Here is an 18,439-nt window from a genome sequence, read left to right as displayed (position 1 = left end):
TTTAGCTGCTGCAATACAAATATAATAGTCAAAAGTTGCTACAATTTGAGAATTCTTTGTCTATGGGGAACTGGTTTGATCCCAGACGTCACCGGCTATTTTGTTTGGGACGGGGGTCAGTGGCGTGACTCTGTGAGCTCAGGCAGAGTTGACCCAGCTCTTAATGGGTACCTGGAGAAATCTGGGGAAGGTAAACAGGAAAGGTGTGCGAAAGCACAGGATGGTTGGCCCCTAACCCCCCATTGCACTTCTTGGCTGAAGGGCCACAAAACGGAGATCAGCACCGCCGGTTTGAACCTTAAGGGTCTAATCTCATCGTACTTACTTACTGCTACTACTACTAGCTACTTTAGTCGGATTATCCAATAGTGTTGGTGGAGCAACAGTTTGATCTTTTTTTTTGCAATTGATTAAATACATTAGTTATCGGTTTCTAGAACTTTAAGATGGCGTATCTCAATAAGAGCTGTTTCTTACAAAAATTAAATTCTTTCAAGGTTCCTAAATCCTGCTGTCTTCTTAAAACTAGCTTCATTTGTTCTTCCCTGACACGGAAGTAGGAGTATGAGTAACTGTGTTCTCTCAGGGTGCTTGGTGCACCAGTGAATTGTTAGTAGTTTCACATAACTATATATACTCTTAACGTTTTAGTCATGCTATAATATTTCAAAGATAGTCTATCTTCAATATATATATCTACGTTCTTAAACGTTAGAACGTCGACCCTCAAAAAAGATTTGTCTACTTCTCATTTTCAAGAAACGAATCAAGTGAGAAAAAAATTAACAAGAAAAATTTGCTTGGTTGGATAGACTATTGGTACGTATAACAATACATGATTGTTTCAGAGCTGAGATTTTACAAACTTAGCCAATTTTATGCTCCAGAAAATTCCAGAAAAGTGTTGGGATTCTAGAAAAGTAATTCCAGAAAAGTATTGGGAAAATCGTAAAGATCAGAATTTTTTTGGGTCTCTGGCCAGAGTTTCAAGTTTCAAAACCTATAGTTTAACAAATGATCTCAATATGATGTCTATATTTGTTTGAATTTACACAACGAGAAGAATTTTATGGAAAAGAAACAATTTATTTCACATTCGTCTTCTTTTACTAGGATAATGTTTGTGTACCTATTGCTGTCTGCAATGGCGCCAATTCACGAAAATTTAGGGGGAGGGGTAAAGATTTTTTTTCGATTTTTATGTGAACATAACAAAAAAAATATTTTTCAAAATATGGATTTATTTATTTTTGGTCTTTTGAAATGAAATTATAAGAAATGCATCTTCTAAATATTTACTAAAAACCCTTTTCATCTTTTCATTGAAAAAAAAGAACAAGAGCTAAGAGGTCATATGGCACTTGTGACGAGGCAAGAAGAGCTAAGAGCCAAGAGCTCATATGGCATGAGCTCTAAAAAAATTCTAAGAATCAATAGATTGATTTAAAAGGAAAATCAGAGGCTTAATGCCGGTTGGGATTTAAAATAAGAGCTCTGAGTCACGATATTCATCTAAATATCAAAACTCATTAAGATCCGATCACCCACTCGTAAATTATAAATACCTCATTTTTCTAATTTTTCCTCTCCCTTTAGCCCTCCAGGTGGTCAAATCTGGGAAAATGACTTTATCAAGTCAATTTGTGGAGCTCCCTGACACGCCTACCAATTTCCATCGTCCTAGCACGTCCAGAAGCACCAAACTCGCCAAATTACTGAACCCACCCCCCAACTCCCCCAAAGAGAGCGAATCCAGTACGGTTACGTCAATCACGTTTCTAGGACATTTGCTTATTCTAGCCACCAAGCTTTATCCCGATTCCTTCACTCTAAGCGTTTTCCAAGATTTCCGATTTACCCCTCCAACTCCCCCCCCAATGTCAACAGATCTGGTCGGAATTTGAAATGAGAGCTCTGAGACATGGATTCCTTCTAAATATCAAATTTCATCAAGATCCGGTCACCCGTTCTTAAGTTAAAAACACCTCAATTTTTCTATTTTTTCCAAATTAACATCCCCCAGCTCCTCCAAAGAGAACGGGCCCGTTCCAATTATGCCAATCACGTATCTAGAACTTGTGCTTATTCTTCCCATCAAGTTCCATCCCGATCTCTCCACTCTAAGCGTTTTCCAAGATTTTTGTTTCCCTCCTCCAACCCCCTATGCCCCCTGATCCAATTCGAGTCGAAAATTGAGCATCTGAGACATAAGATCCTTCTATGTATCAAGTTTCATTAAGATCCGATCACCTATTCGTTAGATAAAAATACCCCAATTTTCACGCTTTCCAAGAATTCCGGTTTCCCCCTCGAACTTCCTCCAATGTCACAGGATCTGGTCAGAATCTAAAATAAGAGCTTTAAAGCACAAGATCCTTCTAAATATCAAATTTCATTAAAATCTGGACAGCGGTTCGTAAGTTACAAATACCTCATTTTTCCGAATTACCCCCCCCCAATCTACCAAAGAGAGCAGATCCGGTTATGTCAGTCACGTATGTTAGACTTGCTTTTATTCTTCCTATCCAATTTCATCCTGATCTCTCCGCTTTAAGTATTTTCTAAGACCCCCCCCCCCCAATGACGCTGGATCTGGTTGAGATTTAAAATAAGAGATCTGAGTTACGAGGTCCTTCTAAATATGAAGTTTCATGAAGATCTGATCACTCCTTCTTTAGTTAAAAATACGTCACTTTTCTAATTTTTCAGAATTAAACCTTCCCCCCTCCCAATAGAGCGAATCCGTTTCAATTATTTCAATCACGTATCTAAGACTTGTGCTTATTTTTCCCACGAAGTTTCATCCCGATCCCTCCACTCTAAGTGTTTTCCAAGATTTTAGGTTTCCCCCTCCCAACTCCCCCCCAATGTCACCAGATCCGGTCAGGATTTAAAATAAGAGCTCTGAGACACGATATCCTTCCAAACATCAAATTTCATTCAGATCTCGTCAACCGTTCGTAATTACGTATACTTCATTTTTCTTTTTTTTTTCAAATTAACCGGCCCCCCACTCCCCCCCCCCAGATGGTCAAATCGGGAAAATGGCTGATTCTAATTTAATCTGGTCCGGTTCCTGATACGCCTGCCAAATTTCATCGTCCTAGCTTACCTGGAAGTGCCTAAAGTAGCAAAACCGGGACCGACAGACAGATAAATAGACCGACAGAATTTGTGATTGCTATATATGTCACTTGGTTAATACCAAGTACCATAAAAACAACAAACATATTCCCCCCTTCCCGTGGATTTCTTAAAACACATCTACCTGAATGTCTATGAACTGACACCACTGGAATAGGCTGAGATAATGTAAAGAATCTCGGCTCGAGACAAAAACACGCACTTAATTAAAAATATTCTCAATGCTAAGTAGAATAGTGAGTTCAGATATAATCGGACATTTTTTTTTTAGTTTTGGCACAGATTTGAAATTTACATCTTCTTTCCTATATTCACTGATTTTTTGCCGACAAGCGAATAAAACTGTAAAATTTATGAAGGGTTAAAGTTACCTTGATTGATTACCTTAAAATCATTTTCCGAGCTTTAATGTCGACTGATTATTATAAAGACAAAGTGCCTAGAAGCGAGCTATTCCAGACTGAGGACTAGCCATCATCGAGAGCTGTTAACAATTTACGGCCGACTGCGAAATATGACTTACAAGACAGAAAAGTTTCACACCGGTTTTTCAACGAGCAAGTCAGTCAAAGCAGATGACACCACAGGAAATGCCCAAAGGGGCTGAATCGCTCAAGCGATATTTTTTAGAGTTGATTTTAAGGTTTTCCTAGTTTAATTGTTTAAAAAGCAGAATTGTGGCAAAGAGTCAAACTTTAGCGTAAAGAGCGAGGGGTTGCGGAGGGGACAACCCATTTCATATACGGAGTAATTTCTGTTCGTTTTAAGTTTTAATGTCGCTCCTTACTTTCAGTTAAAAAAACTAGTTTTTTTTATGTAATTTCTGAACATTTTTGAATTAATGCATGTTTGATTTTGGCTCTCCACACATAAATTATTAAAATGAAATTCGCATATTAATTCCTTTTTTGGCTAAATGGCTTTCTCTTAGTTTTGATCAGACGATTTTGAGAAATGAGGGATGGGGAAGGAGGCCTAGTTGCCATGCAATTTTTCGGTTACATAAAAAGGCAACTATAAATTTTAATTTTTAACGAATTTTTTTATTAGTAAAAAAATATACGTAACTTAAGAATTAACTTACGTAACAAACTTTTATATTCTTTGATTTTTATTATGTATATGAGGGGGTTTGTACCCTCGTTAATACCTCGTTCTATACACTAAATCGTAAGTTTTGTCACAATTCTTTAAAAATGACCCCTGAATCAGAAAGGCCGTAGAATAAATAGTTGAAATTACTAAAAATGCTATAGCATAAAGAGCGAGGTATTTATCTCCTCCTAAATACTTCGCTCTTTCTGCTAAAGTATTTTTAGAACCCCTCATATGCGTAATAATCTCTGTTCGTTTTAAGTTTCAATGCTACTCTTTACTTTCAATTGAAAAAAACTTTTCCATGTTTATTTTTTCATTGTTTTTTTTTTTATAGTAATTTTAGAAAATCCTGCGCCCTTTTCATTGAATTTCTGTTCCCCCATGACATATTTCTCCAAGGAAAGATCCTCCCACATAGCTCCCTCCCCTCAACCCCAAAACCAAAAACTATCCCCTGAAAACGACTGTACACTTCCCGATATCCATTATTATATGTAAACACTGGTCGAAGTTTGTAACTTGCAGCCCCTCCCCCAGGGACTGTGGGGGAGTAAGTCATTCCCAAAGACATAGTTATTATAGTTTTTGACTATGCGGAACAAAATGGCTATCTCAAAATTTTGATCTGTTGACTATGGAGAAAAAATGAGCGTGGGAGGGGGCCTAGGTGCCCTCCAATTTTTTGGTCACTTAAAAAGGGCACTAGAACTTTTCATTTCCGTTAGAATGAGCCCTCTTGCGAAACTCTAGGACCACTTGGTCGATACGATGACCCCTGGGGAAAAGAAAAAAAAACAAAAAACAAATAAACACGCACCCGTGATTTGTCTTCAGGCAAAAAATACGAAATTCCACATTTTTGTAGATAGGAGCTTGAAAATTTTGCTTTAGGGTTCTCTGATACGCCGAATGCGATGGTGTGATTTTTGTCAAGATTCTGTGACTTTTAGGGGCTGTTTCCCCCTATTTTCTAAAATAAGGCAAATTTTTTCAGGCTCGTAACTTTTGATGACGAAGACTAAATTTGATTAAACTTATATATTTAAAATCAGCATGAAAATCTGATTCTTTTGATGTATATTTTAGCATCAAAATTCCGTTATTTAGAGTTTCGTTTACTATTGAGCCGGGTCGCTCCTTACTGTATTTTTACAATTGTATTATTTTATAATTGTATTATTACGCATATGAGAGGTTTACCTCCTCGTTATACCCTAATCTTAACGCTAAAGTATAATTATTAATTTCAACTGTTTGAAAAATAGTTGAGAATTTTGAGTAGAAAATTGTTTTTATATTTATTTTTTCATTGTTTTTCCAAATAAAGCTAGAAAATCCTGCGCTCCCTTCATTGAAATTCTCTTCCCCCATGAGAAGTCTCTCCATGGAAATATCTTCCCACGTAACCCCCTCCCCCCTAAACCAAAAAAATCCCCCTGAAAACGTCTGTGAAAACGTCTGTACATTTCCCAATAACCATTACTATATGTAAACACAGGTCAAAGTTTGTAACTTGCAACCCCCTCCCACGGGGACTGTGGGGGAGTAAGTCGTCCCTAAAGACATAGTTATTAGGTTTTTCGACTCTGGTGAATAAAATGGCTATCTCAGAATTTTGATCTGGTAACTTTGGGGAAAAAATGAGCGTGGGAGGGGGCCTAGGTGCCCTCCAATTTTTTTTATTTTTTTTCCAATTTTTTTAACCTGCCTTGGCTTTTTTCTACAATTGGCTATATATATATATATATATATATATATATATATATATATATATATATATATATATATATATATATATATATATATATATATATATATATATATATATATATATATATATATATATATATATATACTACTCTACTACTACTACTACTACTACTACTACTACTACTACTACTAACAATTCACCACCGCATCAAGACGCCTAAAGCCAATACATTTATGCACGCTCCTCCTCCATCCCAATCTATTCAATGCCTCCTTTTTAAACCCTCACAGGAAATTTTCATTTCCCTTAAATCTTTCTTTATGACATGCTCCCACACTAACTGCAGACGACTAGCTTTTTTCCACTTCAGAAATAATAAAAGCATGAATATAAGGAAAACAATGGAGAGAAGGTCGAGAAATAATGATAAATAAGGTAAAAAGAAAGAAAAGGTCAAACATAAAATAAAAGGTACCTTGAAATGCTTGGCTAAATGTTAACATTATTATTTCCCATTGGAAAATGAGTATGGAAATGATGGTTGGGAGACTGGGGGTTGGAAAACAATGGGAAATATGGCAAAAAAAAAGAAAAAAACGAGCATAAAATAAAAGGTACCTTGGAATGCTTGGCTATATCTGAATTTCATTGTTTTCACTTGTGGATAACGAAAGTATAGAAATAATGGTTGGGAGGTCGAGAACTTGGGAAAAAATGGCAAATATTGTAAAAAAAAGAAGAAAAAGATCCAACATAAAATAAAAAGTACCTTGCAATACTTGGCTATATTTTAACCTAATTTTTTTTTTCGCTTCAGAAATAATAAAGGCATAGAAATAAAGAAAATATTGGTTGGGAGGTTGAAAGGTTAAAAAATAATTGGAAATATAGTAAAAAAGAGAAAAAGATCAAACATAAAATAAAAGGTATCTTGCAATGCTTGGCTATATTTTAACCTAATTATTTCCCCTTCTGAAATAATAAAAGTAGGTGAATAAAAAAAAAATATTGGTGGGTTGAGATGTTGAGAAATAATAGAAAATATGGTAAGAAAAAGGAAAAAGATCAAACATAAAAGAAGTTACCTTGCAAAGCTTGGCTATAGGTTAACCTCATTATTTCCCCTTGGAAATCAGCCAATGCTTTCTTATGGTCATCAAGAGTGTTTTGCAGTTTCTTTAGCTGCACTTCCAAGTCTTGGTTAGCAGTCTTAAAAAAATAAAATAAATCATATCAAAATAAAAGTCATGGAAATTTGTTAGAAAAACTTCTATTTGACCGAAAAAATCAACGAGTTACTTTACACTGACATAAATCCAAGCCAACTACATCACATTTTTTTGTTTAGTAAACGTGACATCCAACAATGGCAATGACAAAGAACCAGAAAAACACATATTATTTTATTTTAGCAAGGGGGGGGGGGGAAATACACGAAAAACGCAAGAATCCGTCAACGGAGGTTACTAGCAAAGTCCAGTGCGAATATGGTCCCCTGAATATCAGCACGGACCTGCCTTCTACCAGTGAGACACGAGAAGCAGCAAAGAAACTGAAAAATGGAAAATCACTAGAACTGGGTCGCATATCATGCAGAGGCATGTTGATAAAGGCATCAACATACACGCGTTTGGTCTTTACTCTTCACTCAGATTTGGACAACAGCCAAAGTACCATCAGACTGGCCACTCACTCATTAAACTGAAAAATGGAAAATTACTAGGACTGGATCAAACATCATGCAGAGGCATGTTGATAATGGCATCAACATACACGCGTTTGGTCTTTACTCTTCACTCGGACAACAGCCAAAGTACCATCAGACTGGCAACTCACTCATTAGGATATTCAAAAAAGGAGACGCTACCGAGCCAGGCAACTGGCGTTATAAGTTTACTGTTAATACCCACTAAGATTCTCTTATCCATTAGCTTACAGAGAATCCGAACACAAATTGATTGACACCTCCGAAGCGAACAGTATAGTTTCTGGCCAAATCGCTTATGTACAGACCTTAAATTCTCGATTGGACTTCTAGCTGAAGAAAGCAGAGAGTGGTGTTTGAAGATCTAAAAGATCTTTGCGGACTTCAATAAGGCATTGTATTCCGTAGATCATGAAAATCTCTGGAAGATTCTCATCCATTATGGAATCCCTGAGAAAATGTGACGATTACTATGACCATGTATGAGGGCAGCTTAGGTTGCGTAAAAACACAAGAGACGAAAACTCGTTTTGTCGCATTTTGTCAGGAGTAAAACAGGGGTGTGTTCTATCACCATTATTTTTTGTGATAATAATTAATTTCATCTTGCGGAACACAGTGACAGGAGGCATCAGATTAAACCCCAAAGTCCAGGTCAATGATAATGACATTGCAAATGACATAGCAGTGTTTGAGTCAAGAAAACGTGTCAAGAGGACGTGTCCCAAATATCTACACCTTCTGACTCTGTTAATGTCGGTTACTAAAGGTTGTCGTGTCTTTTCACAGATAGTTTGTCATCCTCTGTGACCAGTGGATATTCAGTATTCTGCAAAGACACAGCCGGGCTTTTATTTCAAAAGCAAGGACTGTGACATTCTTGATTCAGGTGCCATGTTTCTGCTGCGTAGAGTAGGAATTTTGTGCCTCATGAGGCTGCCTAGTTTAGTCTGTCCTACAGTTTCCCTTGCCCCGCACCAGCGTCAAGATCTTGAAGTTCTTCCCGAAAGACTCAACGCACATATCGTGCCAAGCCACTGAATGCAGCATGGATAAATCTTTTCAAACAGACAGCGTAACGACAGCCCCCTCCTTACAACCAGATTTTACAAAAATATTGACTTTAAAAGAAAAGTTAACAGATGTTTTAATGCTTATTACAGATTTTTTGTCAATCTATAAAAGTGATTCAAGAAGTCAACCTACAAATAATTCCATCCCAAACGAGGTAAATAACACTTTAGACTCTCATCATCACAAAAGTGCATTATCCTTAAATTCAGTGAATACTAATGAAGGAAGCAGAAGATTAAGTTCATTAACTTTAGCCAGTACAAGTGACATAAATCTAAGTTCAGAAATTGTAACTGACCTCAATTCACCTCTATTCAACCTAATTAGAATCCTGACCTTGAGAACACAGATGCCCGAATTCGTTTTGACATAGTAAATTTAGAATTCTTGAAAGGAAGGGGGACTGTTAGGCCCCAGTTCTCCTGTCCCTGCATACATCCCTGATAAACCCCATTGAATTTTGAATTGGGAGGAAGGGGGCAAAACAAATTCTCTGGTCCTGATAAAAAAGTAAAGCTACGTTTTTTCAAAATTTATTGCTGTCGCTGACAGGCTTTGCTGCTAGTTTTAGTAGTAATCGCACATTTATTATCAAAAAATTTACACAGACAAAATCAATTGGTAGCACACCAAAAGCGTCGCTTGCTAGGGAGTGTTATTAACAAAAAAGAACAAAAAATAGAAGAGAGAGAAAAAAAAAGCAAAAATAAGTTACTTTACAATAAGCAGAGGGTGAAACCGTGTACCAAAAAGAAAACTTAGGCTACATCAATAATTCATACATAATAAAACAACATAATATAATGATCCGGAAGCAAAAAAAACTATAAACAATTATTATCAAATTTAATTCCATCAGTCTCAGTCTGTTTCGAATGTATACTTACCAAGCGACCCCACACGCAGCTCAGATTTGAAATGACTAATGGGTAATTCCTTGGTACTTGGGACAAGTTTATTCCACAGCTTAGCCCCTCTGTAAATAACTGAAAAAGTAGCCCTACCTGAAACTAGGCCAGGAACCTCAATATCTCCACTTGTCTGAGTTCCGTGATAATGGACGTTGGACCTTTCCCGAAATATTTCGGTAAAATAGTCTGGAAGAAACCCATGATAATACTTGTTCGCAAAAACCAGTGTATAAAAATTACGCAAAATTGACCTGACCAAAGTCCGGTTCTCTATTCCACAAAATGATCTAATGATACTATTCTGCAGCATCTGGATTGGGCTAAATGTCGAGGGGAAAGTACCAAGCCATACAGACGAACAATACAAAAGATTCGGATTTATCAGAGAAATATCTAATAACCGTAAGCATATGAAGGAAAAAAGTGTTTTAATATACGGATAATCCCTAAATTCCGCGAAAATATTTTACTTATAGCTTTTACATGGTACTTAAATTATAGAAATAATCCAAATTGTTATTTAGTTTTTTTTTAGTTAATTAAGCTAGTTATTAGTTTTAGCTTTTTTTTTAAAATATCAGATCATTACGATCTGTTATTTATTGTCTTATTAAAATTTGCGAAAATACACGTGTTTTTGTGTTGCCTTTGCAGTGGTTCATTGTAGACGCTGCAAACTCTTGTGATAGGCTGTATGAAAACAAAAGGAAAAATCGCTTGGATTTGCGACTCGATTCTGATGAAGCACTGTAGTATCCACCGGAAAATTTCCATGCATTTTATGTGATAAGTGGTGAAGCTCTCGGTGCAGTGAATTGATGGTTTTGTGGACGCTCAGGTGTGATCTGATGAGGGATAGAGCCAGACTACTGAAAGTCTATCTTTACTATATATCATTTACGCTTTCTGGTAGCGTTGACGAGTATTCAACTATTCAATGGCTATCGCTTAGCTCGACAACTGAGGGTATTTTAACCAGTGGTAATTCATCTTCTTTAAGACTGGAAGACATAGCATCTGCTTCTTCACCATGAGTACTATCCTCTATATCCTCTATCTCCTCTGTCACTATCTATAAAGTATTTTTTGTCATGAAAAAGACAATGTCAATAAGAACAAACAGAAATTAATTTTAAGAACAATTTCCACAAAAGAAGTTTCTCTAAGAAAACTAAAGGGCTCCATTGAGTCAACAATGAGCAGAAATAAATTAAAATAGTTTTCCAAGTATAAAACTACCATAAACCACCATGAATAAATAAATGAAATCAAAAACAAATAGAAATTCCAATAAATTACCAAGTCAAACTCAAGACAATTAATGGTTAGCAGGATTAGGGCTGCAAACGCATATGCCTTCTCTAGACCAGAACATAATTTGCACTTAACTGAAAACAATGGACATGTTAAATTTTTCCACTTTTTTTACTTTAATAAATAAAAAGTTATAAATTTTTTTCAGTAAAGTATAGATCATATTTTTATTTTGAGAAGGCATGGGGATTGTCAGCCCTACTCATGTAAATTTTTGCTCCCTTTGAGTTTGACTTGGTTATTTATTATTATTTCTGTTTGGTTGGGGTTTCATTTATTTATTGATGGTTATGTATGGTAGTTTTATGCTTGCAAGATTACTTGAGTTTATTTCTGTTCATTTTTGGCTTATTGGAGCTCTTTACTTTTCTTTGAAAAACTTGTTTTGCAGAGTAAATTTCTTTAATTAATCCAAATAAAAACCTTCGGCTATATGTCATCAAAGGACAATTTGCATAATGATTGTCCTTTTATCATTTTTGACTTGAAAATTGACCACTTTTATTTTAAATTGTATGATATCCCTCCAAAGTTTAAGCAGCCATCCCTTCCATATCAATTGGCTTTGGGGAGAAATGAATAACAATGATAAATTGAAGTCTTGTGGCTGTTTACAATAGGCAACACTAGAGTGTTGTCTCTTAGAAGTATTGCAAAACCAACAATCAAGTCTTGTTTATTGTCTATTAATGAAATGCTTTAACTCAGCAATTGACTAAAACACCAATGAAAGCTCAACTTCAAACAGAGATTGACACCTTCAATGGAGATCAAAGAGAGTTTTTACATTTTAGCAAAGGTATCACCCTTAAAGAGAAGAAAATCAGCCAAATATTTCATTGCCAGGAGATCTAGAAGTCAAGCTCTTGAAGAACAGTTCTGGCAGATTTGTAAACACTGGCAGCCTGTATTATAAATTAAACAAACTAATAAACACGCTCCCGTGATCAGTCTTCTGGCAAAAATACTGAGTTCCACATTTTTGTAAGTAAGAGCTTGAAACCTCTACAGTAGGGTTCTCTGATATGCTGAATGCGATTGTGTGATATTCGTTAAGGTCGGTATGACTTTTAGAGGGTGTTTCCCCCTATTTTCCAAAACAAGGCAAATTTTCTCAGGCTCGTAACTTTTGATGAGTAAGACTAAATTTTATGAAACTTATATATTTAAAATCAGAATAAAAATCCGATTCTTTTGATATATTTATTGGTATCAAAATTCTGTTTTTTTGAGTTTCGTTCACTATTGAGCCGGGTCGGTCCTTACTACAGTTCGTTACCACGAACTGTTTGATTAAGTAACGTGTGGTGCTGTGATTTGGCCTAAAGCCAAAATGATTTGGGTTGATTTTATCATGAATATCGTCAAAAAGAAAATTTTTAGAGAAAATGGAGGTTTTCAATATTGGTCTTAAGTCAGACGGAACTTAAGGATCTTATTTTTCGTTATATGTGATGTAATAGGTGGTTTAAAACACACTGGAAAAAATACCATCTATAAGACATTGGTTAAAAATAGCAGTTAGAGGTGCACTCAAATACTGAGCACATTCCATAATCAATTGGATAGAGATATCACCTGGGTATACTGACTTATTTGTGTTAAGATTATCGAGTTCAAGTTGGTTCTGATATATTTCAATGAAGGAATGTCAGTCGTCACTGCACTGTTGGCTGGCATATGTCGGAGTGATAGGGAAATTTTATAAATTGAAGCAAAATAATCATTTATGATATCCGCACTCTCACTATTACTATCCAGTAAGAAAAAGTTTGAAGAGACCTTTCCATGAGAACTTGGATAGTTTTATAGAGTGTCTTTGGGTTAGAATACACAATACAACTTATTAAGCACCTTAAAGAGTTTATCACGTTCATTTATTAGGCACATTTTTTTAAATCCATGTTTTGCAATTAGATTCGTGAGTAACTTTTTTCACTGGAAGGTCTCACAATATAACTGGAAAAGTTCATTTGAAAACATAGAAGCCATTTCATTACCATTGGTAAGACATAGGATATTGGCCCAAGATTTGGAGTTAAGCTTTATTTTGAAATTGGCGACCGTCTCGTCAGTAATGGGTCTATATGAATAACTGATCAATGGTTTTGGGGGAAAGGATTATATAGGGGTTCAAAAGGTGCATAGATGGTCAGTTGGCCCTAATTGAGGCGATACTTTGGGGGCACAGTAGTAATCTTCAATGTTGGTAAAAATCAAGTTTAGGGTTTTATCACTGCGCTTCGGCTACTTGACCACTTGATCAAGGCTACGAGCTGAGCTAAGCCATTTTTGGTCTATCTCATAAAAATCAACACATAATGTACTTGGAGCGAATTCCATCAGTATGAAGTTGCAGATATGTCGTCAGCTCCTTCTTAAATCCGCTACAGGGAAGGTGATCAATAATACAAAAAAATCACGCAAGATACTTCTTTTGGGAGGCTTTCGGGTCTGGTCCAGAGCTACAGAACTTCGGCTTAGGAGTTGTTCTATATTTCCGAAAATGAAAAAAATCCATTTGGGAGGGAAGAGCAACAAAAAAGCCACTCCTCTGCCACAAGATAGAGGGATATCTAGGCTTAAAATGGAAAAAATAATTAGCGAAACAAGCAAAAATCTTCAGTGGCAGACCACGTTATAGAAAGGCAAGCAATATCAATCTAGTTTTTGTCTAGACTAATTTTTAGTTTATCCATTTTATTCACCAGTGACCTTCACATTCGTGAGAAGGATTTTAAGAAATGACTAGGAGGGAAAGCGATGTATAATATCAAGGTTTCTTGATTTGCTATTGTATACTTGTTAGAGATTCTTGGAATCATTTGATGCAAAAAACGGGACTGAGGAAATGGGCTGATTTGGCAATTGAAATAAGAGGGAGCTGGAACGTAAGATGAGGGTCTTCTGAATGGGTTCCGTTGAAAGCTCGGGTTCATGTTGCTTTTGAGGGCTGTAGGAACAGTGGGTTGGTTTGGCGAACTTCGTTTTTTGGCTGATCAATATTCATAGTGATAATACTCGGGACAGAGTTTGACAGTGGACAAGAATTCTCTCCTATATTATTTAAAAGTTTTTTGAATAAGTCATAGCCATGATTCAAATGAATCCGGTCACAACCAAAGCAACGATCACTTCCAAACTTACTAAAAATTTCTGGTGTAATAGTTGGCAGTCAGGGACCTTACATTCAACCTCAATATTAAAACTTTTCTAAACATACATATATTTACATTTATGCCTTTTTCGCAAATACCATTCCAGGCGAATTTGCATATACCCTTATCTGTGGTTAATTCATGACTTCTTGTCTTGATCGTCTTGACCTTTAGTTCTCATTCATTAGCATTCGATTTTTTGGTATCTAGGTCAGACGAACCTTTAATTATGTTATCACCAAGGTAACTAAACTTTTTAAAAATACAAGTTTGTTTCATCACCTTTTTATTACAGGAAACAATTGCATATTTATCAGGATGAGATTTATAAATGATTATTTCCTGATTTTGATCTTCATTAATATCGGACGACTTTGAAGGGGTATCACTTCGACATGATCTAAGGTCTATGACTGCAGACATTTCTTTACTTATTGATTCTAATTTATTTCTCATTGATACAAAGGACTGCAGTGATAAGATCGATAAGGGGTTAGAACAACAAGTGCCAAAAGTAGTAGTTTCTGTTTGGTAGGAGGTATTAGATTTGTTGACTTCGAGGTGATCATTAATACTCATAAGGTTCGGAACTATTGGAGCTAGAGGAGTTGATCAAATTTTCATCATAATATTCGCCAGGTTATTGCCCGATAGACAACGTGAAGAAGTAATTTGCGAGGCTGGGGCAGACTGGAACAAGTATCAGCAAAAGTAATTACCATTTTTGGACTATCCTTTTTCGCAGAACAATTTTGGCATAGTCAACTTTTAGTCAATTCGGAACGTTCTATTCTGGCACACTGTTGGTGGAAGTACGATCCACAGTCACTGCATATCGAACAGTTTAAAGTTGCCCTGCAACGACATTTGGGGCACACTCTCCTAGACATTATTAGGTTCTGTACAAAAAGACAGTATTAGGAAAGGGTTTGAGGCTGTGATCATGTGAACTTAAAAACATCGAGATTCAAAATTGAAGTTGGGGTAGCCTTCTGTCTGTCAATTCTCTTGAGACTCTCGATTGTCAAAAACCCTTCAAATAGCACTTATTCATTGGTGAAGATAGCAAGTTAATTATATCAGCTTGTCAATCTGGTCTCCAAGGCGATCTGAAACGATTCTATCTGGCAAAGAACTTGTAAAAATTTCAGGTAACTGAAAATATTCTATGGGACTGTTCGAAAACAGGAAAATACATAAAAAAATCGTTGCAATCACCTTACAGATTATTGTCTTCTGCTCATGATAGTACCGATTTTGTTCTAAAAGCAGTATCCTTCATGGATAACATTTGTAAGAAGAGCTAAACATTTCCTAAGATTCTAAGCAATCAGAGGAAATAGAGCAAAATCCTAGCAAACATTTTGTAGCACCTTCAAGAAGCTACGGCCTGATATTTAAAGCGGTATCTTCCGCCAATGAATACTTGAGTACTTTTTAAATATAAATTTTCAATTTTAACATGGGATTTTCGATTTCCATCAGTCCACTTAATCACGGCCTTAATCATTCACTTCTGGCAAGAGAGCTTCATTTTTGACTTGCTCACATGCTCTATGAAAGCCATAGTACCGAACCTTTGTTTCTTTTAATTGTTCAGGTGGCGGGACTAAAACTTCTTTTTCTTCCAGCGATTTATCTAGTCCAAGTTTTGAATTCCAAACGCATGGTAGGCATTGATGACCTCATCCATGTCAAAATCCGAAATCTAAGTCATCGGTATCATTTTCAATTTTTTTGGGTTTGGCACGCAATTTTTTTTTGGGTTTTTTTGGTAGGCACGCTCGGTGTCGCATGTCTTCTAACTGCGTGTTTCTTTAATCTACATTTTCACTTTTGACACGCCACCACTATTCTTTTAACCGCATTTGTATCTATTCTTCATTTTCATTTTTGACTCGCTCCGTGTCGCATGTCTTCTAACTGCTTAAGAGCAAAGACTTGCTTTTCATTTTTGATACGCCAACGCTTTTCTTCTAACTGCGTGTGCTTTTGTTCTTCATTTTCATCTTTGACTCGCTCACTTGCTCGGTGTCTCGTATTTTCTAAACACGTGTGTCTTTGCTCTTCATTTTATTTTTGACCCACTCTAATTGTCATTTTCACGTATCTTCTAACCGCCCGTATCTTTGCTCTTTCATATTCATTTTAGACATGTTTTTGGATTTTGATTACTTCAGCACTTTAACAATGGCCTCTACTTTAGCTGCCCTTATTGGTGTTGTCGCAATTGATGGTCCAGGTTACCGATCTTCACATCTTATCACGGTTGATACTTCAGGTGTTGGTTCCAAAGAAGTTGGCATCATTTATAGTAACGGCAACTGCAAATTTTCACTTTTTGGGCCTTCCAACATACATTATATTATATAAGTAATTTATACGCTGGAAACTCTACAATATTATTTGTGCTATGCATTACATCATACAAGCAAATGCTTATGTGATGTCATAAGGAATGCTTACATTACGTATAATATAATACATGACGTCATTTACAAAAACCCAATTTAAGGCTTTTAACGAATTGTCTCAGACTTCGACCTATCTAGATATTTTTTTAAGTGACAATATCCCAAGATACCAATTTTCTCGAAAAAATGTGGAGCCGTTTCCGAGAAATAGAATAAATAAACAATTATTTCTCACTAACCACGCACAACCACCCTCCCAATCACGCACAACACTCTTCTCCAAAGGCAGAGAATCAGGATATATTTATATACGCTACGTAGATCATTGTCTGCATTCGAAAATGTTTTTAGAAATTAAAAAAGTCATCTCTCAGTTTATATAAAATGGGAAGAGAAATTCATTTTATTCACTTTTGAATCCAAAGAGTTCTTCCTTTTTAGTTAAGTCGCTATCTACGAACAAGGCTAAGAATAGAGTCAATCAATTGCCAAGTCTATGCATATAACAAGGTTACAATACAATTTCGTGAAATGATTTAGACTGTTCGATTCACTATGGCAAACTGAAATGAGCAAACAGATTCCCTTTCTCTTCGTTGATTGATTTATAAACGATTTTGTTTATACGTTTGCTTTTGATATACAGAGTTGAGTAAGGAGGATACGGATAAGAAAAAAGCAAAAGAGCATACAGGGTAAGATCGTGTTTATTGCAATAACGCATCATTTTTGAAATAGTACTGCATATGGACAATAGTAAGGAAAATAAGGCAGAGAAGGTTAATGTTAGGGACTATGAAACATATACAGGATAGTTCTACATAGGACGAAGAATAAAGAAGACAAGGATAATAGTAAGCAACAGAAGGATTTGGAAGCTAAGGCTAAAGCTATTGACTGTTACTTATTTTTTGAGATAATGCAGTATGCGAAGAAGCGCTGTATATTAATTGCACTATTCATGATAACCTTCCAAACTAACTAAACCTATTTCCATAATATAGTGGAAAACCATTAAACTGTTGAAAACTTGGCGAGTCCATAAAAAAAAGATAAAAAAAAGACGGTACTGTACAGAAATTTTGAAACCCGCACAAACATTGAAAATAGAAAAATAGGTTTAAAGATATGAATTAAAGATACCTAAACAGGCAAGCTTTAGGTCAACCTTTGAAAGAGGGTAAATATTTGCGTCATGTGTCCTGTAATATGCGTTATTTGTCATTTGTTTAAACTGAATCCGTGTTTTTACAATTCTCTTATCTCGACCCCCCCCCCCCAAAAAAAAAAATAAACTTACGCGCACTATCGTGGTCAACTGAAGAAAGACTTAATAGATCTGGAGTACGGATGTCAATAAAGGGCTTGATGAATAAATCTATTCAGATATCAGTATTTTCCCCAACAAAATCTAAACATTAGCTTTTCGAAGCTTTTTTTTTTATCCCAGAATGGTGTTGAATGACCTTGAAAGATATAAATAAACATATGTCTTATCTCTTTATGTTTGGATTTAGGAGTGCACCTTGAGACTGCTGATATGTGATACATTTTTGTTTACAAGCATCTACTACGAGCATAGAATGTGGAAAATGTGTAACACCGGCGGATCTAGAGGAATGTCTTGGAGAGGGGCAATGAACCAAGGTCACGAATGTCACTCAAGCACAGTTTTTTTTGGGGGGGGGTGTCAAGATCGCTTTCGTCAGACCAGTTGGTTGGGTCTAGGCCTTTAACCCCCAGAAAACACTGCCTCACGGTAACTACCCCCTTCCCCCGGATAATAGCCCCCCACAGAAAATAATTCCCGGTGGAAAATATGGTTTTCAAAATTTGAGAATTTATTTGAGTTGTGTTTCTTGTAAGTGGATTAACATGGGATTATTGAGTTTGGATTTGAAAAAAGTTTT

The 18,439-nt window shown here is 36.0% G+C and overlaps 1 long non-coding RNA gene across 1 annotated transcript in view; it reads left to right on the top strand.

Annotated features, from left to right (window-relative positions):
* LOC136031480 (uncharacterized) overlaps positions 1 to 18,439 on the top strand; it is a 42,724-nt gene that overhangs the window by 20,388 nt on the left and 3,897 nt on the right. The window lies entirely within an intron of this gene.

Source organism: Artemia franciscana, chromosome 9, assembly GCF_032884065.1.
Source record: "Artemia franciscana chromosome 9, ASM3288406v1, whole genome shotgun sequence".
Classification (NCBI taxonomy): domain Eukaryota; kingdom Metazoa; phylum Arthropoda; class Branchiopoda; order Anostraca; family Artemiidae; genus Artemia; species Artemia franciscana.
This window is presented reverse-complemented; position numbering and strand designations above follow the sequence as displayed.